This window comes from Ixodes scapularis, unplaced genomic scaffold, assembly GCF_016920785.2.
Source record: "Ixodes scapularis isolate PalLabHiFi unplaced genomic scaffold, ASM1692078v2 PGA_scaffold7__128_contigs__length_106722199, whole genome shotgun sequence".
NCBI classification, from domain to species: domain Eukaryota; kingdom Metazoa; phylum Arthropoda; class Arachnida; order Ixodida; family Ixodidae; genus Ixodes; species Ixodes scapularis.
This window is the reverse complement of record NW_024609882.1, coordinates 91,431,497-91,455,980: the sequence shown is the minus strand read 5'-3', so window position 1 is coordinate 91,455,980 and position 24,484 is coordinate 91,431,497. Positions and strand designations below refer to the sequence as shown.

At 47.5% G+C, this 24,484-nt stretch overlaps 1 protein-coding gene across 1 annotated transcript in view; it reads left to right on the top strand.

Moving 5' to 3' along the window:
* LOC8039820 (lysosomal alpha-glucosidase-like) overlaps positions 1 to 24,484 on the top strand; it is a 146,242-nt gene that overhangs the window by 87,372 nt on the left and 34,386 nt on the right. The gene's annotated exons all lie outside the window — the stretch shown is intronic.

The following is a 24,484-nucleotide window of genomic DNA, read 5'->3' as shown; positions in this document are numbered from 1 at the left end:
CGTTATTTGTTACTTCCACTTGCTGGTGTCCATCAAATGTTTCGTCTTTTCTTTCAATCGCATTCGTGTAATGTGCGTTTACGGCAAAGACAACTTTGAAAAAGCGTCCGTTCTTGTTTGAATAGTACGTTGCGTTTGATATCTGTTGCTGAGGTAGTTTCACTAAACGACTCGATAGCCGCTTAGCATAAAAAAACAAAAAAAAAAAAAAAAAAAAAAACAGCGCAGCTTCGGCTTTCCGATGCGGTGCGCACTACAGTCTCAGAACGTTACCATACGACTTTGCTTACGGCTTTTTTTTTATTGTTTTTGAAGTGACGAGAAAGCAAAATAGCGCTCAGAACGGTTACTGACAATGGACAAAGTCAATTGAATCCAGGCATGCTTATCAGAAGTTGCACTCGCTTCAGTCCGAATTTCAGGAGTTATAAAGAGCAAACAAAGCCATAAGCTTTGGCCCCTTGAACAGCTGCAGCGCAAGATTAGCGTCTTCTGCGTTCTGCTCTGTAGGCGTGCCGGCCGGCATGCAGTGTTCTCCAAGGAAATCAAACGGAAAGACAAAAACCGGAAATTCATATAGAGGGCACGGACTGCATCCGGAGTTGCTTTAAAAGCCTGTTTAGTGGAGGCTCTCTGGGAGCGACTCGGGTCGGAGTCAGGGAGTCTCCAGTGAACGCGCCCAATGACTTCGTGTGGCGTTATGTCACACCGTGGGGTCAATGGAACCATCACGTCGTCTGACGTCGGAGTCATGTTACCTTATGACGTCCCGTGATATTACATACACGCATGCAACATGTGCACAGCTCGTTCACCACAGATTTTGGGCGTCACGGTTTCTGACAGCATGACCGTTCTGCAGTATAAGAAATCTGGAGGGTCTGCTCTCCCACAAAGCACTCAGAAGGGCTTCATCGTGCTCAGTTCCCGAGTGCAGACTTTTTTTTTTCTTTTTTAGGGGGGGGGGGGGGGGGGGGCTTCAATGATGTGATCAGGTAAGTTATTCGACGAGCGCCTTCTGTAGATTGCACGTTTCGGCCCTTCCGAGTGCTTTGCGGAGAGTCAGACGCTCCCGATTTTTAAGAGTGTAGGGCAATTCTTACATCGACTACAGAGCCATATCAGGCGTCTACATCCTTTGAAGGAATTTATCCTCTCGACTGTTCCGAATCGTCGTCGTTACACCCGGAAAAGCACGCTTTTGCTTAAAATAACACGAACACGGTGTTTTTTTGAGTTCGTTTTAAAAAAGAAAAGTTACTTTCGGGAGTGATATTATATTTGTCATCGGGCATTGCTCGTTTTAATTTGGAAGCGAAAATGATGCCTCAAACACAATCTGCAACGCTTTGTAGTTGAATAATTTAAACTAAGTATCGTTTTAAGCCAACTCTTTCTGGCTGTATGCATGACGGCGTGGCTTCCACTTCTTATTGGAAAGATCAGTTCAAACTGGTACCAGTTTCAAACTTGGTTATTGCTCCAGTTTGACCAGTTTCATAATGGTTGAACTGGTCAATGTGGTCAGAACTGTTCAAACTAGTTGACTGGTCATGGCGGTTGAACTGGTCATACTGGTTGACTGGTCATGATGGTTGGACTGGTCCTGGTGGTTGAACTGGTCACACTGGTTCGACAAAACTATTTTCATTTGTTAACGCCACCACTCCGCTTCGGATCACTTTATTATACACAAATGTAGACACAATATGCCTACTACAAGCATCGGCTGAACATACATTGACGGCATACATATACACAGCACATACAAACATCAATACAACGGCACACTAACCCGATCACTACTTCCGAGCTCTGCGTTTCCGTCTTTTACACTGGCCGTTTTGAACGTATGGAATTTCTCGGTGACCTCCTAAGCTATATACCAACTCAACTCTGTGACGTCAAGGCGCGGTGGTGACGCGTCAGTCGCACTTCCGGTCTGGGGCTGTGGGCACAAGTCCCCATGCCAGACGTGTATTCCTGCGTTGTTTTGAAAGAAACCAGACAAAAACTTCCCTTCTCGTCAAAACGCCGGGACTGGGGCCGTACCAAAAGAGTCGAGAAAGGTTTGAAGGTCAGTTTTCATGTGCTCGGTTCGTCCGAAAATCTGCATATGTGCCGTGAAAGGGGAAAAGCAGACACCGTCGAACAACGATTGCTTGGGCAGGAAGCATTTTGGGTTGAATTCACGAATACTTGTGGTCACCAGATTAATCTGTTTTGTTGCAACATTAGCGCCAGAAAACCGTCAAGTTGTGCGGACCACCTGCGGACTACGTTCAGTGCGTCTTCAAGTTCAAGCGGCCGCCTGATCGTTCGAACTGTCGTCTGCTCTTTCAAACGTTTCTGCTTGTCGTCTGCTCTCGACGCCGGGCCGTAGACTAAGTGTTGTCGGCCCGGTACTTGCGATAAGAAGTAAGTGCAAGCCTCAAAAGACTTGTTTGAAGGTTGGTAAACAGGCTCGATGTAAACAGTAAATACAAGGAGATGTTGATCATTGTTACCAGTGGCCATCACTGACTTGTTATGCCTAATTGACTTGGTCCGATTCTGCTTGCGATTTTCAGTATCGACGTCGACCATCTCAGCTACGGTTCACGCTTTTGTAGCCCGAGCGGCGTCGCGACTGAAAATTGCAAGCGAAATCTCATAATGCGAATCAGGTTTTGCCGTACATACTGCGGCGTCCACGCGGGATGAATCGCCTCATGTCACATTAGTCACGTGAAGTTTTGCGGTGTATTGAGCCTCGGTAATTTCGCTAACGCCGGTCAAGTAGTCAGACATCGCCAGGAAGACGTAGAATCAACCATTCGAACGCGAAAAAGGGCACCGGGACTCACACCGACGCCGACAACACCGCATTCCAATGGTTTGTTTATAGGCGACGTCGAGCTTCTTGCCCACACCCCGATCACGCATGCGCGGCGCCGGTGGCGTCCGCTAGGGGCACTCCGGTTTGTTTGTAAACATGAGTTGGTGTATAGAAAATATTCCTTGCATGTTGATTTTTTTCCAGCAATGTCATACCTCTGAGAGTATTTTGAGCGGCTCAGGGGATGAATCTCATAGTAAAAAGTAAACGCTCGATTATGCCCTAAATATTTGAAAGCCAATAAATCAAAATGGGAAGTAAAATTAATAAAGTGAGAAGGAGGGGTCAAACTGGTAACCAGTTTGACCAGGTAAGCTAATCTGGTGACCAGTTTGGTCAATCTGGTTACCAGTTGGACTAGTTCGGCCAATCTGTTTACCAGCTCGGACAATCTGGTGACCAGTTCGACCAATCTGGTGACCAGTTAGGCCAATATGGCGACCGGACAAGGCAATGTGGCGACCAGTTAGAAGGCGATCTGGAGACCAGTTAGATTAATATGGTGACCAGTTAGAGGGCAATCTGATGACCAGTTAGATCAATATGGTTACCAGTCAGCCAAGTCTGGCTACCAGTTGCACCAGTTTGATTTCCTGTTAGACCAGTCTGACCAGTTCAAATACCAGTTTGACCAGTCTAAATACCAGTCTGACCAGTTAGATTTTCAAACTGGTCTTTCCAATAGGGCTGCCTTCTCGTGCGGCCCGTTGTGTAAGTCAGTGGAGGATAAAACAGTTGTTTCCCCTAAAAATTCAGTGTACTTATATAGTATTGACGTCAAATAACACAAATTTATTACTATTCCTAGAACGCTTCATCAAATTTTGGAAGTTTAAAATGCATTACAAATTAGAAAAATCTGTCCTTCTCACGTCTTTTCAGTGGGCCTCAATGCATTTGCTAGTAACAAACAATGACCGCCGGTATTTACACTCCAATCCGCAAAAAAAGTCTCCATCTGTGACGCTACCTACTACAATAGACATCAGCGGTTGGGCCCTGCCGGTAGCGGCGGATAGCTGGCTATAGTCGGTTACAAGTCAAGCAGGTAGGAGAAGCTCCGCCGCAAGCGTGATGCGCCCGCTTTGAATCCCTCCGCAGTCGAAAGAAGAGTTCACTGAAAACGCTCCTTGTCCCGCTTCAGTGGATAGATATTGGCTACAGAGTGATGCCAATATCTCCGATCCCAGTTTTTAAGAAAGCGACCTTTGTATACATCGGAGGGGAAACTGAGCCCCTGAAAGCAGCCTTTGTATCCATCGGAGGGGGAACCTAATCCCCGAAAGTCGTATTTGTTTCCATCGGAGTGGGAAAACCCTAATCTCCCCTTCGTGGCTTCCACAACGTTAAGTGTAAGTCGAAAGATAAAGCAAATATGTACAGCAAGGCAAGACCCTCCTAGTGCGTTGCCGCGACGTCACGGAAACGATGGGACGCTATTGGATGCGGAGGCGGCGGAGGTAGCGGCAAGTGCTCCCTTTGAGGAGCAATTGCCGCTACCTTCCTGACCTGTAACTTACCATTAGCCCGGGAAGTTTGCGTGGCGCCCCCTTACGGCAAACTGGCGGGACGTCACGGCGAGGACAGAATTTTTGCCTGACTCGCTCCGCTCGCCCTGTGGAGGCTGTGACGAAGTAGCTTTCGGTGCGCTCGTTTCTATTTAACTTTTTTTTGTGCGTGTCTTTCGTAGGAAGTGTAAATTTTTATATGTGGCGTTAATCACGTATGGCCTTTAGCTGCAGGCGAAGCTTTCACGCATGTTTGACAAGGCAAGCAACGCATGAAGCGCAGCGGGGATATCAAAATGAAGAAATATGGCCACAATTGCAAAAGCACCACTATAGATTTACATCTCGCACAATTAATGCTGCTGATAGTCTGAATAAATTAGCCGGTTATTTATACTGTTCTTTTTTTTTCTATCTTTGTTTTTAAACAAAAACGCCTAAGTAGAAAAGCTGCATGCTGCTCGCGCAAGATGTTAAATATATATAAATGATTCGCTATGGAGAGAGAATCACAAGTTAAACAGCCCAAGTACAGGGGTGAAGTAAAGAAAGAAGGAACAGAGGCATACAGCAGTTATTTGTTTATATCTGTTTATATTGCTCGCATTTGACCTTTGCTGGATTCTCATAGTATTTGAATGAACTCCACTGGTGGTGTCTGTGGACTTGTTTATAATATCACTCAAGTAACGTGCAACAAACGTAAATGAAGGTGTCTATCCCGCTATTAGTCCCTTAGGCTCTAAAATTGAGATCTTAGATAAATCAAATTGCACTGAAGCTGAAGTACCAGAAGATAACGCGCAAACTTACACCCTGCACAGGTTCCACATTTTCTGCTCTTAGTACTGCATCTACCACTGGACAGCCGTTCGAACGCTCGCTGTTCCTGCTGTTTTCCTCTGTTGTCAGAGAGTCCAGCTGAGTGGAGTTAGGAGGCTGATGAAGGTTTTGGGGACCTGCAGCAGTCTCTTTTAATTGGAGACGACAATTTATACTAGATGGTGTATTTTCCTAATAAACAATGCTGGAGTAATGGAAAGTCTCAGGAAAACGTATAAACACTCAAAAGTGCAGTACTATTGCTGTGCATATTTTAGGAAGTTCAATACATCCCATGCAGGCAACTAGGGGTAATTCGACGTTTTTCCTGCTACCACACAAACTAATTTACAGTATTTGTGCGTGCTGTAAGAACGAAAAAATGCCTGCGTACGTGTACGAACTGTATCCTTAATTCACAAAGAATCTGCATTTATTTAAAGCAACCATTTTCCAAGAGTATTTTAAAGGCCTTCGGACCCATGGCCTTTAAACCACCTGCGAACCAGCGCATACAGAGTGTTAGCGGCGAGATGTTCTGGTGACGCCCTCCTATGGTTCCCTCTCGTGACATCATTACCTTGTGAACAACAAGTTCAATGGTGTTTGTAAATAGCATGGTGGAAGCTTGAAATCATTGCCCTCTCAAAGCAACACTTCTAACACCGTCGAAAATAAAGTTCTTACATTCGACTTATTTCCGTCGATGATAAATCCCTTTCTGACGTCATAGTCAGCATTCGGCCAGTCGTGGAAGGCCGACCACAGCGACGCTTTCGATCGCGCACGTGGCCAATAGCAGGCCCAGAGTCCGGTTCATGAGCTAATTTGCCGACCGCCCAAAGGCCTTTGATATAAATGCCCTTTGAAATGCCTGCAAAGCGGTACGTATTATTCTCCTAAATCACGAGCATACAGGGAACAGAATTTCAGCGTCTCAAACACTTACGCCGCCCCTTCACCGACCCGTCGAATAATTGCCTTGTGCCATGTGGACCGTCAGGGAGGTTCATGAGCGGAGTTGCTTCCGCCGATAGATTGCGGGATTTTTAACCCAATTATAAAGGTCAAAGTGACAAGCACGCTTTTAGAAGGTACGGAGGCACGTCGGTATCGGCCTTACCCAGCGCCCTGTACACCGGGTAAACAAGGTCTCGCTCCTCGAAGTGCTTTCGGCACACAAGGGCCGAACTAGGAAACCGGGGCAGGGGATCAAGCCGGGTGGGAGATCACGAAGCAGAGTCCTTCCCCTGACGTCACGACGCACCTCACCTAACCGGGGAGCGGCGACCGCAGCGACGCTTGTGTTCGCTCTCGGGGCTAATAGCTGAACGAACAAAACCTAGTTCGCTTAGATTAAAGCCGACTGATGTTGGGAATGTAGCGCCGTTGCCTTCCCTGTCTGCTAGCCGGACACAAACAGATCCCAACGTACAGGCGTTTAAAACGTTACAACGTTATTGGATCAGAGCCCTTCGTGGCCATGGCAATCGTCTTTCGGTCAATTGAAATCTTCGAAGCTTCAGCAGGGTCGTTCTAAACCAATACGTCGCACCAACTTAACACTGTGCCAGAATACGGAGCCGAGTTGGGACAGGCGCCGCTCGCGTGAGGCGTGAGGTGTAAATCGCGATAGGTCTCGACACCGTCACATCGGCATAGGGTCAGTAGGGTAGTGGTTTTGCGCGTGCGCCCCTTGCACACGCGCGTGCGGGGGCACGCTCGGACTGTAACCACTTTCTGCTGACCTGCCGATAGCAGTGCCGCCATTCCTGTATACACACGCAGCCTCACAAGTTAGTATTGTCGAGTCGCGCCGGTCTATACACTACCCCGTATTCTAGTAGACAGTACCAAGATCGCCATGAAGCCTCATCGTACTGAATGTGCTTCTCGCCGATATAATCGTCTTTGCACTGTGAAAACAATCAAATATCAATCATGCCCATCTCCAAGGATCTCTTATGATAATATTGTTTTTCTTATGTATTTTAAGTAAAGAAAATAAATTCTTCTTTAAGGCCTTCAAGCACCGACACCGCATGTGGCGGCGCTACGAAGATGTACGCTTGTTTTGCCGGTGTGAGGATAGCAAGGTCGCGGTATACAAGAGAAGCATTATAAAGAATCCCGTAACTAGCGAATTTAGGTCGGGGTACGAAGAATGAAAAGGTCAATAAAAAAATGCGGATTTTATGAACCAAATTTACGACCATACTGGGAGCTTGGCCCTGCTTTTCCAAGATCCAATGATTTTAGTCTAGATAGTCGGCGAACAGCCCGTGGCCCAAGCCCACCCCGAGCGCCTGACCTGCATGTGCTGCTGCGATCAACTCGTTTGTTCCGGAAAAAAATCTGCTTCTTATATATGCAAAAGGCTAACACTGAATTTCATTTCATTTCTCATTTCATTTATTTTCCTGGAGGGCGTATATCGTTTATCCGGTACATAAGGGGTGTAACTTTCACATTCTTTAAAATAAAACAACATGATCACACTAATTTTCTAATCACAGGCGGTACATAACAAAAAAGAGTACAATAGGCGATATGTGAAATTCTTCAAAGATCTGGCAACACTTTGTGCGCTGCTATCTTTGTTACGTCGCGACTCTTCTGCCGTTCGTCCATTTCTTTGCATTGTCGGTAACAATCGAGGCCTACTGCTCACCGTTGTCGATCCTCACCCACACCTGTGAGCTAAGGATTGCTATTGTTTCACGCTCTTCTTGCGCATGTACGTGCTCGGCGCCCAGCCAGCCGCTGGTTTCTCGCCCGCAACCAACCAACATGGCCGACGTACACTTCAGCTCGAAATTTTGCTTTGAGCGCCGGCAAAGGCTCGGGCGCGGTCCCCGGGTTTTCAAAAGTGATTCATCTCGGATTTTACAGAAGTACGCTTTCACGCCCTGTTTTTTGCCAGTGTCGAAGCCAAGTGGTGAGACAGAACATGTTCTTATGCGTCCCACTAGATAGCGCTGTGCGTTTTGCATATCAGCGAAAACAGACTTTCGACTCACTGCTTTCACTAGTTCGGGGAGCGAGCCTTTCCCTGTACATATAACCCTCTGACCCTTTATATACACTTTTCTTTGTCCTTTCTGTCCCCTCTGCCACTCCCCATGCCACCGTTTCAGATAACTGCAGTAAAGCGACAGGGCGGTTCATTTCAATTTCAAGTGAATAAAAATTACACGAGGACGCTTTAGTTTCGTGTTTAAGAGTGGAACGCGATAGCGAGAGATAGAGACCTATAAACTCTCCCTTGTTCCGAAGCCGTGCAAGCGCGCGTTGCTTGGACTAGTCTAGCTCGCAACCAAAACGTCGTGGGTTCGAATCCCGCCTAAATTTCTTCAAATGTTTTGTTTAGGGCAAATGAATTATTTTATAAAGTGAAATCATTTGAGACAGGCGGAAACATTTAATTCGCATTATGTGTCATGTTTTTTATTAACTTTGATTTCACGCGTGACGTCGCGTTTCACGAGTCTTGTGTTGTATTGTGATACTTGTATCACGTTACGGTAACCCGTTATTTCTTTGCTATCTCTAAACGGCAACCCGACACATGTTTTAGTAGCTGTAGCGAAAACTGAAATGCTTTTTTTTTGAAAACTAACGAAGAAGTATCTGCAAAGATAAAGACAATTTTAGGGACAACAATGACCCTATTTCACAAACAGAACAGCGCGTTCAAATATGCCTTTAAGGTTGGACCCCACATTACACTCGACAAAATAAAACAAGAACTCAAAACCTCTTACGTCGGAGCAAAATGCCGGAGCAGAGGGCAGACGTTTTTATACTTCCGCTATACTTTTTTTCATTCCGCGGAAAAGAGCATTTAGTATTTGCTTTATTTCAACATTTTTGTGCGTGGCTCCCTCACCCCGCGAGGGCGTTCCCTCTAAACCCCTTCCGGCATCATGAGACACCTTCGCTTCTTCAGCCAATCGACAAAGTAACCTCGCGGAAACACGCGACGCGAAGCGGTGAACTCTTTAATGCCGAACGAGAACATATGTCGTCGGTGCCCTTGCAGTTGCAGAGTTTCCTCCGCGAAAGCCAGCCGCCGCCAGTACGCAATTGAGCAGGGCCAGAGAGGATGGTTCTACTGGTCGAGTTGACCTTTTCCAGGGTCCGTGAGCCTGTGATCAACGGTCGAGTCTCTTGTTCTGCTTTTTACAGAAGAAATTTAAAAGAAAAGCGGAACGCATTCCAAGACGACTTTGTGTTTTCTTTATTTACTCCTTTCTTTACCTTGTATGATACTATAAATTTCTCCGCTTCGTTCAGTTCCAAAGGGTTTAGTCTTCTGCTCCTTATCGTATTTTTGTAATGGACAAGTCAGTTAATCTGTATCTCCCTCCTTGTAAACGAAGAAAAGGGAATAAGAGAGCTCTAAAAGAAAGAGAGCGAGAACGTCACTAGGAATGAAAATATTTGGATGGTAAATAACCGTTGGCACTCAAAGGAGAGCCTGCCATGAGTGATGAAGGAAAGGTGTTACCTTGGCCCACCGATAAACTGCACTTTGACTTGGTCCATTACAGTGGCGATAACTACACTGCTAGCTGAAAGCAGGGCAGAAAAGTATACGCAGCCGAGAGATCCACTTTTTCTAACCCTCTCAGGTACATCGGGGTGAGTTTCGAGTCTTTCGACATTCATTTGCGGACACTACCATTAGGCATGGAGACGGAATGGAAGCCTTACACCTTAAAAGCGCTCTCCAGCCTCAACGACGTTCCCACAATTAGGAAAAATTGTTTACAGCCGTATACTGCACTGCCGTCCAACGAAACCGTTGTCCGCCTCATTAATCAGGGCCGGGGTGTGTCCAGCATAAAAAGTGGAAAGTTAAGTGACCTTTGAAAGGCAGCTGGTGCTACGTTACAACATGAACTAAATATTTTATTATTTAGTCCTTCTTGTATCAATGCACCAAACACTTTGATACAATACAGTCGGGCGACGGTAATAATATAGATATAGAACAGTGAAATGAGAGTGGGTTGTGAGTTCCAACTAAATATAAATCGTAGTCATTATGTGTTGTCATCAATGTCTTCTTAGTTAAATTTTAAAAAAAAACGAAAGTATTTTGACAGTAACTAAGCTTTTATATGACTAACTAACTGTAAAGCGTTACTTAACTCTAACTGTAACTTAAATACATTTTTGGTAAACTATCTGTAACTGTAATTAATCACTTTTAAGTAGCAACTTACCCAAGAATGCGTTTTACTTTTGCATTCTGGATCGTTTAAAATTCCCGCGGGATGTCATGTGTCTGTGAAGCTATTACCCTATCGACCAATCCTGGATGTTTGCATTACGCCACCGAAATCGGCTTTTCTGCGACACGAGCGCCTTAACGCTATCACGTTAAAAAGTTTCATCAACAACTACTACAATCATAATTTTCATCTCTGGACCAATACCATAGACGTTCGCGCATGTCTTTAATGTCAACCGGGTTTCTGTTAGCAACTGTCTCGTCTGGCAAGTTATTCAACTCTGTGATGCACAATATGCGAGATGAAAACAGGAAGGAATATCTGTGATACCAAAATTGCTGCAGCGTACACGAATTATCGGTTCGAGGAGAAATATAATATGCGAAATAATAAAAGGTGTTTCAGTTTTATTTAGTTACTATAGTATTATAGGTCATGACAAAAACAGATTCGATTAATTTTGCGAATTAAAGTGAACCCCCGATTCGTTCTTAAAGCTGAGACACCACATAAGAGGCGGAAAGTCATCTGCTATGGCCAGGGCTGCTTTGATTGACAGAAGATTCATATTTAGAAAACATAATTATAATGTAGATTCCATATGATACTTGCGTATTCTGGTTTAGGAAAAATATTGTCTTATACTCTAGCAATTTTGTTTTTATTGGAGCCAAATATACGTTACGCCTGAAGAGACCTACCGATTTTAGTAAGCTTGTAATTAAGCAGTTGATATGTTGATTACAGAAAACGTTTTCTGCAATGTTAACACGCAAATGTTTGTATATCTGAACGTATTCTAGGTGCGGCGTTAATAATGTGTTCTGGACGAAAGGTTTGGTAGAGCTCGTAGAAACGGTCATCTGCGATTGTGAGCACAATAAAGTAATAGCTTCGAGATTGTTCTGGAAGATACAATGGCATGTTGGATTTAAATTTTCTCTATAACTATCACAGGTGTCTTTAAACAGTCGACTAGATGAGTTAATCTACGACTGAATATCGTGAATATAAATCGAAAAAAAAAGAGGACCAATAACGCTGCTTCGTGGGACACAGAAATCTACGGGGACTGAGTTAGATGAACTATTCACGAAGAGGACTGCTGTCTGCTTGTTAGAAACGATGCAATCGATTCTATGACGAAAAAGTTAAGCAGGAGAGGAGGAAGTTTTAGGAGTCGTCGTTAATGAGGGGCGATATGAAATGCTTTGGCAAAGTCTAAATATTACTTATGTTGTAGTGAAGAATGATTATTAAAACGGAAATCCGTAAGAAATGCAAACAGTTGACTGATACACGAGTGATGCTCTCTAAAACCATGCAGGTTGGAGAAAAAAAGCGGCTTTGATCCAAGAATGAGATAATATTAAAATACAGAACAGTGCACGCTGGTGAGCGGAAAAGGTCTGTAGTTGGAGGCATCTGATTCGTCCTCAGCAGAATTTTGACATCGTTGAAAATCAGCACGGAGTATTTTTGATGCTGAGCACTAGTCAATTTTGCAAATTTGGCCTATATACCGATATTTCCAGGATTCGTTTTGAAGGTTCCTTCAGAACTAAAGGAAATAAGAGGCATACATTTTTCCTCATAAAACGGAGGGTAGGAGGGGTTTGGAGACATTTCACGGGTGATTCTCGCTTAAAAGCACTGAACGTAGAAAATGCTTTTAGAGCGCAACTCTTAGGCGCCCGTTTCCAGCTTGAGCGGTGTTGCCGTCGCCGTCGCCCCCGCAGGGGGCACCTGTGAAAGCAGGTGTTTGGAGAGTGGCGTCTCCACGGACCCCGAGCCCCGCAGGGGGCACCTGCACATTAGGTGCTTGGTGGGTAGCGTCACCACGGACCCCAGCCACAATGGCTACATTACGGACCCTGAGTAAAAAGTGGGTAAGACCCACCCACTTCTGGCTGTGCGTGGCGAGCCCGTGTCCAGGGAAAAGGGCATTCTGGTGGTTGAGCCGAGCCCGGGGTAGGTTTGGACCCTTCGGGGCCCCCCGGGTGAGGCAACACACCACTTTGGCCCCTGCTTCCTGTAGACGGGAGTCCTGGTAAGGCCCTGCCAGGATGATTCATTCTAGTCACCTTTTCTTCTATTATCCCCTCCAATCTTTTACCTTTACCTTTCCTGCTTCTTTTATTTTTAGAGCGCAGCTCTTAGGGGCCCGTTTCCGGCTTGAGCGGCGTCGCCGTCGCCGTCGCCGTCACCGTCGCCGTCGCCGTCGCCGTCGGCGTCGCCGTCGCCGTCGGCGTCGCCGTCGGCGTAACCGCGCGGTGCATCATGGGAAATGTCCCATAATGCACCGCGCGAGCCCCCCCACCGGGGTCACGTGACCTCGTGGGGGTCACGTGACTCCCCTGAGGTCACGTGACCCCCTCCTCAAGGTCACATGACCCCCTCCTCGAGGTCACGTGACCCCCGCCGATGTCGCGTGACCCCCCGATGACGTCATCGTCACTGATGACGTCACCGGCATCCACATCGTCATCGTCATCATCACTGATGACGTCACCAGCATCCACATCGTCATCGTCATCATCACTGATGACGTCACCGGCATCCACATCGTCATCGTCATCATCACTGATGACGTCACCGGCATCCGCATCGTCATCGTCATCATTACTGATGACGTCACCGGCATCCACATCGTCATCGTCATCATCACTGATGACGTCACCGGCATCCCCATCGTCATCGTCATCATCACTGATGACGTCACCGGCATCCACATCGTCATCGTCATCATCACTGATGACGTCACCGGCATCCACATCGTCATCGTCATCATCACTGATGACGTCACCGGCATCCCCATCGTCATCGTCATCATCACTGATGTCACCGGCATCCACATCGTCATCGTCATCATCACTGATGACGTCACCGGCATCCACATTGTCATCGTCATCATCACTGATGACGTCACCGGCATCCACATCGTCATCGTCATCATCACTGACGACGTCACCGGCATCCGCATCGTCATCGTCATCATCACTGATGACGTCATCAGTGACGTCACTGATGTCGTCACCGGCATCCGCATCGTCATCGTCATCATCACTGATGACGTCATCAGCGACGTCACTGATGACGTCACCGACATTCGCATCGTCATCGTCATCATCACTGGTGAAGCCATCAGTGACGTCACTAATGACGTCATCGGTACCCGCATCGTCATCGTCACGGATGACGTCATCAGTGACGTCAGTGATGACATCATCGGCATTGGGGGTCACGTGACCCCCCCTGGTTAGTTTACCCCCCCCCCCGTGCCCTTCCCTCCTCCTCCTCAAGAGCTGCGCTCTAATTCGGCGTTACAGGGAGTTGTAAGCGGCTTTCATTTTTTAGAGCGCAGCTCTTAGGGGCCCGTTTCCGGCTTGAGCGGCGTCGCCGTCGCCGTCGCCGTCGCCGTCGCCGTCGCCGTCGGCGTAACCGCGCGGTGCATCATGGGAAATGTCCCATAATGCACCGCGCGAGCCCCCCCACCGGGGTCACGTGACCTCGTGGGGGTCACGTGACCCCCCCAAGGTCATGTGACTCCCCTGAGGTCACGTGACCCCCTACTCAAGGTCACGTGACCCCCTCCTCGAGGTCACGTGACCCCCCGAGGTCACGTGACCCCCGCCGATGTCGCGTGACCCCCCGATGACGTCATCGTCACTGATGACGTCACCGGCATCCCCATCGTCATCGTCATCATCACTGATGACGTCACCGGCATCCACATCGTCATCGTCATCATCATTGATGACGTCACCGGCATCCACATCGTCATCGTCATCATCACTGATGACGTCACCGGCATCCGCATCGTCATCGTCATCACCACTGATGACGTCACCGGCATCCCCATCGTCATCATCACTGATGTCACCGGCATCCACATCGTCATCGTCATCATCACTGATGACGTCACCGGCATCCACATTGTCATCGTCATCATCACTGATGACGTCACCGGCATCCACATCGTCATCGTCATCATCACTGACGACGTCACCGGCATCCGCATCGTCATCGTCATCATCACTGATGACGTCATCAGTGACGTCACTGATGTCGTTACCGGCATCCGCATCGTCATCGTCATCATCACTGATGACGTCATCAGCGACGTCACTGATGACGTCACCGACATTCGCATCGTCATCGTCATCATCACTGGTGAAGCCATCAGTGACGTCACTAATGACGTCATCGGTACCCGCATCGTCATCGTCACGGATGACGTCATCAGTGACGTCAGTGATGACATCATCGGCATTGGGGGTCACGTAACCCCCGAGGTCACGTGACCCCCCCCCCCTGGTTAGTTTACCCCCCCCCCCCCGTGCCCTTCCCTCCTCCTCCTCAAGAGCTGCGCTCTAATTCGGCGTTACAGGGAGTTGTAAGCGGCTTTCATTTTTTCTCATTTCTCTTACTCCTTGTTCACCCCTTTTTGGCGGCAAGAACTAACCTTGGGTGGCAATAGACCTCTGTCTTGACCCACACTTGGGTATAGTTTCCCGGCAGCACTGTTAGCGTAACGTCTCCAGCCAAGCCCTTCTTGTTATGGTGCGTTACCTAACCCCTTGTTGGGCTCGGTGGTGGGCGCTGCACCGCAGATTCTGAACATTCCTTGCCCTCTTATGGCACCCCTCCGCTCTAAACCCTCTGATCGGCCCCTGAAAAGGGGTCGGACCGATGTAAAAGTGAATGATAAGTCTTCACCGGTACAGAACACTTTTAGCCGATTTCTTGTTATGCACTCTAAACAAGAAGAAAAACCTCTTGCGAAGTTGTCACCTTTTCTGATCGCAAAAACCCTAGAAACCCTTAAGGGCAAAAACTTCAAAGCAAAGAAGCTAATATATGGTGGCTTGCTTGTTGAAGTGGAAAATGGCGCACAGAGTGCTGCCCTCTTGGACCTAAACAAGATTTCTGAGTATAGAGTCTCCGTCACTCCACATCGAACATTAACTAGTTCCAAGGAGTAATTTCCGAGGATGATTTGCTGGAGTCAAGTAACGAGGAGATTTTGGAAGGTGCTTTTAGTCAAGGAGTAACGGCAGTAAACGAATCCTGCTTCGTAAAGACGGAAATGAGCGACCAACAAAACATTAAATACTTACATTCTCTTCCACGGTGCTGCCACAAAGTATCAAGGCAGGCTACCTCCACTGTAAGGTGCGCCCATACGTCCCGAACCCGAGACGCTGCTTCAAGTGTCAACGGTTTGGTCATGGCTCTGCCACCTGCCGCGGAAAACAACCTGCGCAAAGTGTGCATGCACAGACCACCCAACAGATACGTGTGGCAGCTCAACCCCGAAGTGCATCAACTGCACTGGTGCCCATCCTGCTTAGTCGCGATCGTGTCCAAAGTTTAAAGAGGAGAAAGAAATTTTAGCCTTAAAAACAAAAGAAAACTTGAGCTACCATGAAGCACGAAAACGCTTTTCGTTCCTTCAAGGAGGAACGTACGCCGAGACGGCCGTCAGCTGGACTAGGTTGCTGTCAAAGTCATCAGTGGGTACCCAATATAGTCTTCGAGACACTCAGTGCCCACCCAGTCCCCTCACCCCTACAGAGACTTCTCTGGGATCTCAGACGCCTGAGGCCCCACAGAAGCTCACGAAGTCGAAGGCGTTTCCGCAACGCCTGGCCCCGAAGGTTCGGGTGGTGCTTGACCCCACCCGTTCCCAAGTCCGAAAGGGATCCCCTCGTTCCTCTGCACAGGGGGTGGAGGAGGCCATGGAGGTCAATGTCCCATCCACCGAGGGTAGCATGAAAACTGCCACCCTGTGCCTTCATGCTCGAAGGCAGGCAGTGTTTCCTCTGCACCCCTAAAAAAACCAGCGCAGGCATCCCAGGTGCCTGTCGGCCCGTCAGGCAGAGGCCGGGCACAGCCCACACGCCTGACCGACAATCCGAGAGAGCCGGGTCACTCTGACGAGGCAGTCTGGTTGAAGGGCCCAGAGGTATCAACGGAAGAAAAAATGGAAGAGGCCAGTCCAGCTTCAGATGACGACTTGCTTCCTTCGTGAGCGGAGTCCTTGTCGTCTTCCGCGGGTGAGCCCGCAGAACGACAGAAGGACAATGCCAGAAAGAAAAAAAATATTCCTCGGATTTTAGCTCCAAAAGAAAATTATCTGAACTATATATAGGTATCTTTTCAACCTTTTTATGCGTTTTTAGGGGATTTCACTAAAAGGCAGTCACACCGATATTTTTATGCACCTTTGCCCACGACTTTTTATCGATTTTAAATAATTTTATGGGTCATCTCTCTTTTATGCACTGGATCTGTCGAGGTCTCCTACGCAACATTGATGATATTAGTTTTCTTCTTAGTGAGCTACGACCGATAGCTCTGGCTTTGGAGGAGACTCATTTGAATTCCAGTCATTCAAATTTTTTACGGTCATATCACACGTTTCGTAAAGACCGCCCATCATCTCATTCAGCCGGTGGTGTGGCAGTTGTTGTGCAGAGAGGGGTGACATGTGCCGAGGTGCCCCTGGACACTCCGCTCGAGGCAGTGGCTGTGAGGTTCTGACCGACCGTTTAATCACCGTTGTTTCCTTGTACCTTCCGCCACAGATCACAGTGCACATGCGTGAGCTTCAAAAGCTCATTGACCAACTACCACAACCCTTTTAATGTTAGCGGATTTTAATGCTCATCACACCATGTGGGGCAGTGCACGAGTTGATTCCCGCGAACTCATAGAACGACTTTTATTGTCATCGAATCTTTGTCTTTTAAACACGAAATCTCCAACCTTCTTTAGTGAAGCACATAACTCCTTCACCTGCATCGATTTATCTTTATCATCGCCATCTCCGCTTCCTTGTTTTTCTTGGAAGGTTTTAGAAAACCCATTCGGGAGCGACCACTTCGAGATTGTCGTAGAGAGCCTTGCTGCTGCTAGTACTCTTTTAGAATGTGCGCCGAGATGGCGCCTTGACAAAGCGGATTGGGAACTCTTTTGCTCATCTGCAACATTTGATATTTCTTTATTATCAGTCTTGTCTCCAGATGATGCTACAGCCTATGTTACTGAGAAGATACTTGAGGCTGCAGAACAATCTATTCCTCGCACCTCTGGGAAATGAACAAGAAAGTGCAGGCCATGGTGGACTGAAGAATGTTCCACGACAATGAAGAAAGAAGACAAAGCTTGGGGCATATTTCGACGGTACCCCCGCCGTAAATAACAAGATCGAATTCAAACGGCGAAAAGCTCAAGCCCGCTGGACTAGAAGGCAAGCAAAAAAGAAATCGTGGACGAAATATGTCTCCTCACTGAACAGCTTTGTCCCCGCAAATGAGGTGTGGGACCGTTATCGCCAAATCAAAGGGGATTACCGCTGTTTTATTATCCCCCCATTGTTCAAGACTGTTCCCACATCACTGAAAGACTTGGACAATACTCTTGGCGTTCACTTCCAGAGCGTTTCGAGTTCTGAAAACTACAGTGACACTTTTAAACAGTTTAAAATGAAAGCAGAATGCGAGCGAATAGTTATGTCAGGGGCAACCTCTACACCATACAACCAGCGGTTTACGCTCCGTGAACTGGAGTTGGCTTTTTACATCAGGAAACAGCCTGCCCCAGGTCCTGATTTCATCCACTGTGAAATGCTTCGTAAGCTGCCCCTACAACATCTGCTTAGTTTTTTCAACCTTCTCTGGGAAAGAGCTTACTTCCCTGAATCCTAGAAAAGAGCACATGTTATTCCCCTCTTGAAAGCTGGCAAAGACCCCTCTCTTTGCTCGAGCTACCGCCCAATTGCCCCCTTACGAGCTGTCTTGGTAAGACGTACGAAAGACTTATCAACAAACGGCTGGCGTTTTTTATTGAAGACCAAAACCTCTTTGATAACAATCAGTGTGGTTTCCGCCAAGGCCGGTCTACTCTAGATCACCTCGTGCGCCTCGAGACGAGAATCCGGGAGGCTTTTGTAAAGAGGCAGCACTGTGTGTCTGTGTTTTTTGACCTGGAGAAGGCGCACGACACGACGTGGAGATATGGAATCATGCGAGACCTTTATGCCTGCGGACTACGGGGCCGCATGTTGCGTTGCATAAAAGCTTTTCTGACTGGGCGGACCTTTCAGGTTCGACTAGGCACCACATTATCGGACACATTTGTTCAAGCAAATGGGGGGGGGCATCCTGAGCGTCACATTATTTGTTTTAAATATTAACACCCTAGCTCAAATACTGCCACCTTCCATTGAACATTCATTGTATGTTGACGACCTACAGATATCATTTTCCTCTTGTGATCTGTCCAGCTCTGAACGCCAGCTTGCAGCTCGCAATTAATAAGATCAGTAAGTGGGCCGACGCAAATTGCTTCAAGTTTTCATCCGGAAAAACGGTGTGCGTTCCATTTTCTCTTCGACGAGGGTTGTCCCTTGAGCCAGAGTTGGAATTGAAGAGAGCACCTATACCGGTTAAAGCCGAGCATAAGTTTCTGGGAGTCATATTTGATAAGAAGTTGAATTTTATCTCTCACTTAACGGAACTGAAACAAAAGTGCCTGAAATCCCTAAACATCGTGAAAATTTTGTCACATAAAACGGGGCTCTGACAGACTATGCCTGCTACGCTTGTATAACGCTTTTGTACGATCCCGTCTTGATTATGGTGCCGTCCTGTACAACTCAGCGCGACCATCCTCCCTGAAGATGTCGGACCCGGTACACCACCTTGGCTTGCGCCTCGCTACGGGTGCATTTCGGACATCGGCTGTTGTAAGCTTGTACGCGGACTCTCACCAGATGCCTCTTTCCAAGCGACGGCAGTACCTGGGCTTGAGCTATACTTCCAGGCTTTTGTCTCATCCTCACCCTCCCAACCTTTTTTGCCTTCCAGCAATCTCAATTTGCTCGCCTTTTTGAAAATAAACCAAGCATTGTGCGGCCATTGAGCTTTCGTTTTCACAGTGGTCAGTCATCTCTCAGTCTCGACCTTCATGGCATTAACCTTCTCCAAAACGCCGAAAGTATTCCCCGTTGGAAAATGCTTCCAGTATCATGCGACTGGTCATTCACACGGTATAGCAAGCATAATGTCTCCCCTCTGCTTATTCAACAAGAATTTCTTGGCTTACAGAATAAATATGGCGACTATGCTCAATTTTATACAGATGGCTACAATACTTTTTCTGCAGCGGGATCGGCTGTTTATTCTGAGGTTTTCATACAGGCCCAGCGGCTTAGCTGCATGGCTAGTATCTTTACTGCGGAGCTAAACGGTGTTCTCCTTGCAATCGAGTATATCACCACCAGCAAAACAACGAAGGCAATTCTTTTTGTAGACTCCCAAAGTGTCATCGTTGCCCTCTGCTCTGTAAGAGATACAAAAAACATGCTCGCTAAGCTAGTACGCTATAAAACCAATCGCTGCGTAGAGCGTGGGTTCGTTATCAAATTCTGCTGGAGCTCAAGCCATGATGGGATGAAAGGCAATGAGAAAGCAGACCAGCTGGCTACCTCCGCAAGCAATCTCCTAGAAATCCGACGGGGCATACCCTTTCAAGATACCAAACCCCTCCTTAGGAAAGCTCTCCTCGATGCTTGGCAATCTGAGTGGAACCTAGAGAGTGCAAATAAGCTGCATGCTATTAAGCCAGTTTTGGGGTCGTGGGAGAATTCATGTCGTAAAAAACCGTTTTCATGAGGTTCTCTTGTGCCGTCTTAGAATCGGCCACACCTTCCCGACTCACAAACATCTTCTTTGTGGACAAGACGCTCCAAGCTGCGAGCATTGCGGTGAACCTTTGACAATTTTGCATATTTCGTGTGCCTGTCCAGGCTTTGAGCAGAACCGACTTGCCTGTTTTCCAGAGCTCTTTACATATCAGATTCCTTTCCATCCAACACTATTGTTAGGCCGAGCATCCCATCATTCCATTCGATCGGGTCCTCAACTTTTTGCAAGTGGCCTTCTACACAAAATTTGAGTACTGCAGTTTCTGTCCACCATAAATATATAAAACATCAGCTTCATGTGTGCTCTCAATTACCTTTACTGTGAGTCACATTAGTCTTGTAGTTTGGCGCAGCATGGCCTTCGTCGCTTTTTCGCCATTAAACCGGTAATCATCATCATCATTATCGGCGTCGGCGTAACCGCGCGTTGCATGCAACTCAGCTTGCATGCAACCTGAGAGCATGCAACCTGGGGGTCGAGTGACCCGGGAAGTCACGTGATTTGAGGGGGTCACTTGACCCCTCCAGGTAACGTGACCTCTCCCAAGATCACCCCCAGGTCACCCCAAGGTCACGTGACCCCCGACGTCACGTGACTCCCAGGTAACGTGACCCCCCGAGGTTACTTGACCCCCCGAGGTCACGTGACCCTCCCCCAAGGTCACGTGACCCCCCGAGGCACCTGGCCCCCCTCTCCAGGGTCACGTAACCCCCCCTCTCCTCTCCGAAGTCACGCGACACCTTCCCCCCGAGGTCACGTGACCCCCTCCACCCGAGGTTAGGTGACCCCCCCGGAGCATACTAAAGAATGAGGGGAGGGGGAGGAGAAGGAGGAGGAGGAGGAGGGGTCTATTCTCCCCTCAGTACCCTTCCCTCCTCCTCCTCAAGAGCTGTGCTCCATATCGGCGTTACAGGGAGTTGCCAACTGCTTTCTTTTCTTTTCTGCCAGGTGAGAACAGGCATGTGCCAAACTAAATGTTCGTACAAAAACAAATTGTTTCGGGCCATTTTTTTATAATACGAAATTTTCGATTTGCAGCCGAAACCGAAATCACACCCCTGTGGGATGATGAAGATGTCGTTTGTACCGTGTTAGAGTGCGCTCCGGAGGTTCAATAAACTCGATGCACACACTAGCTGAATACAGACGCTCTAATCAGCACGTCACAAGCGTAAATTTTCGGTTTCGCCCGCAAATCGAAAACTTCGCATTGTAACATAAATATTGCCGATTTTTGTTTTCGACGAACATTTATTTTGAGTCATGCCTGTTCTGACTAATCAGAAAATATTAAATCTTTCCCTAGGTTCAGTGTCCCTTTAATTGCCACTAGTGGGACCCAGTACGCCACACGCAACGTCACTGACCAAGAAACATATTTGCTGCGGTGAATGTCGAAGGTAAAAGCGAGCGTTTTCTTTCCATGTGTCATTCTAGAACTTGATGACAGCGCTCAGAAGTCGCAGCGTTGCTATAGACCGTCCATTTCTGTTACGGCCACCTCGTTTCAATTTTACGTAGCTGAGTTGGAGAAAAATACCAAGTCATTCTATTTTCCAACCGGAAGGCGCTAGAAATCAAGGGCTTCGGGTTATTACTCCTATTTTTCCCTTCGGTAAACTTGTTTTATTTTAGTTGTACTCTATTTTGTTCAATTTTTGTTGCCGAACCCTCTACGTCATATTTCAACATTGCAACTGTAGCAGAATAACGATCTATAGTCTCTCGAGTGACGATATTTGAAACCTGCTGATAGATTCGCAGAATTGCGTGAACACTCGATTTTCAGTTATGATAATCAACAGCTTGATAACCGTTCGAGAAGTGGCTCATGCCTAATCGCTGCACTGACAATAGCCAGACGCTAATAACGTCTGATACTAAGCGCGTGTCCAGTGTTTGGCCAACATTGGCGGGTGGCTGTGATTACCTTTGGATGCATGTAAGATAAAACGCCTCCCAACCGCGTCACCTCTTGTTCTGGCTGAGTATTTGAACGGGGAGTGAAAAGATCCTCGTTTTTCTTTTTATTTATTTCTATGAATGCTATTGCGGGAAGAAATATGACAAGCTTTTCATAAGTTCTGAATGTCACAGAGAAATTACAAGCGGTATTTACTGAAAGGACAAAAATTGTTGCATCGCGCCTTTAACCTGGTTATAATTCGCTTCGAATTCTACTTTACTTTTGAATTCAGAAAACTTTATTCGTTACTTTGATTTTTCAACAGTCTTGCTGTTCTTAATAATGTATACGATAAAGTGATTTGAAAACAGCTATTCTCCTTAATATGACGAATGTTAACTGCGTCTTGTATGTATTCCTCTCAACACTTGGTGCTGACTTTCATTGCCTCGTGTGGGCTCCCGAACATCAAACCTCAATGTAAAGTCAAATTTACAACAGTATTTTAATCTCGGATGAATAACATAATTTAACATATATACCACTGGAAATGTTACTACAGGAAGCTAGAAATGTATTAAAGACGTCACATCATATTTCAGCTCCCTATCACGTTCAATAAATCTGCAGTTTACATACAAGGGACCAAAAAATATACGCGACATGCGCTCTCTCTAAGTTATACAGCGCTCCAGGACGTCCATCTACGCTCAAGCATGCAAGGTTGAAAACCCATTTCTAAAGTACAGTTTTGACACATAATATGAGCAAGATCACTCTGAAATTCCGGCGTACCACACCATGTGTAAACAAGCAAATATGAAAAAAGCAATCGGGAATACCAGTCTGGAAAGTTCATCGAGATCGGTAGTTTTAAAAGCAAGGTACGACGTCTCTGTCTGAGTCGCTTTATCACATACCACAAACACCTCATTTGACGTGGGGCTCTTGCAAATGCGATAGCTAGGCTGACTCACGACATCCTCACTTACACGTTTCTGCACCTCAGCTTGACTGCGGTAAGCTCCGTGAGCCATGGCAAACTCCACGACCGTCAGAAAAATCATCATTTTGCTCATGAACGTGTACATATCTCCGGGGCGAACTTGGGAACCGAACGGATTTGCAATGCGACCGAGGCCCGTCTTGAAAGTTATGGCCAGGAGGCAAGCAATGCCCAACGTGAGTCTCGAGCTGGTAGCGCCCATGTCCACCCAGAATGACATCCAGGACACCACGACAGTAAGTGTAGACGGCAGGTAGGCGCTCGTGAGGAAAGACCACGATGTTCTGACGAACCTAAACGTCAAAAAGATTGTCTCGCTCGAACCGGGGGTGCCACCCAACTTTTTGGAGCTGGAAGGCTCGACTGCAACAAGGACGCTGACCAACGGACGAGCTTCAGGCACTCTGACGACACTCTCCAGGACACCGTAAAACGGACTTATCTTGTCTCCGACCCAGATGAGGGCGCAGTTGCAGTCGGCTTCGTAGAGAAGCCGGATAAGGAAGTCGCACACCGTCGAACCCGATTCGGGCAGTGAGTCTGATCCTACTATTTGTGTCCGGGCTCTTGGGTGCGATTGCCTTGTTATAACTGAAATGAAGTGAGACATCACGTTGAAGATAAAAAAAATAAACGTATTTCTTTTGAAACGGTAGCAGAATAAGAATAAAAAGCACCGTGTGATAAGAAGGTGAAAGCCGTTTACAACTCCCTGTAACACCGAATTAGAGCGCAGCTCTTGAGGAGGAGGAGGGAAGGGTACTGGGGGGGCGAAGTGACCTGGGGGGGGTCACGTGACCTTGGGGGGTCACGTGACGATGCCGATGATGTCATCAGTGACGTCACTGATGACGTCATCAGTGACGATGACGATGCGGACTCCGATGACGTCATCAGCGATGATGACGATGACGATGTGGATGTCGGTGACGTCATCAGTGACGTCACTGATGACGTCATCTGTGATGATGACGATGACGATGTGGATGCCGGTGACGTCATCAGTGACGTCACTGATGACGTTATCAGTGATGATGACGATGACGATGCGGATGCCGGTGAGGTCATCAGTGACGTCACTGATGACGTCATCAGTGATGATGACGATGACGATGCGGATGCCGGTGAGGTCATCAGTGACGTCACTGATGACGTCATCAGTGATGATGACGATGACGATGCGGATGCCGGTAACGTCATCAGTGACCCTGGGGTGGTCACGTGACCTGGGGGGTGTCACGTGACTTCGGGGGGGGGGGGGGGGGTCACGTGACCTCGGGGGGTCACGTGACCTTGGGGGTCACGTGACCTTGGGATGACCTTGGGGGGCCACGTGACCTTGGGATGACCTTGGTTACGCCGACGCCGACGCCAACGGCGACGCCGACGCCGCTCAAGCCCGGAACGGGCC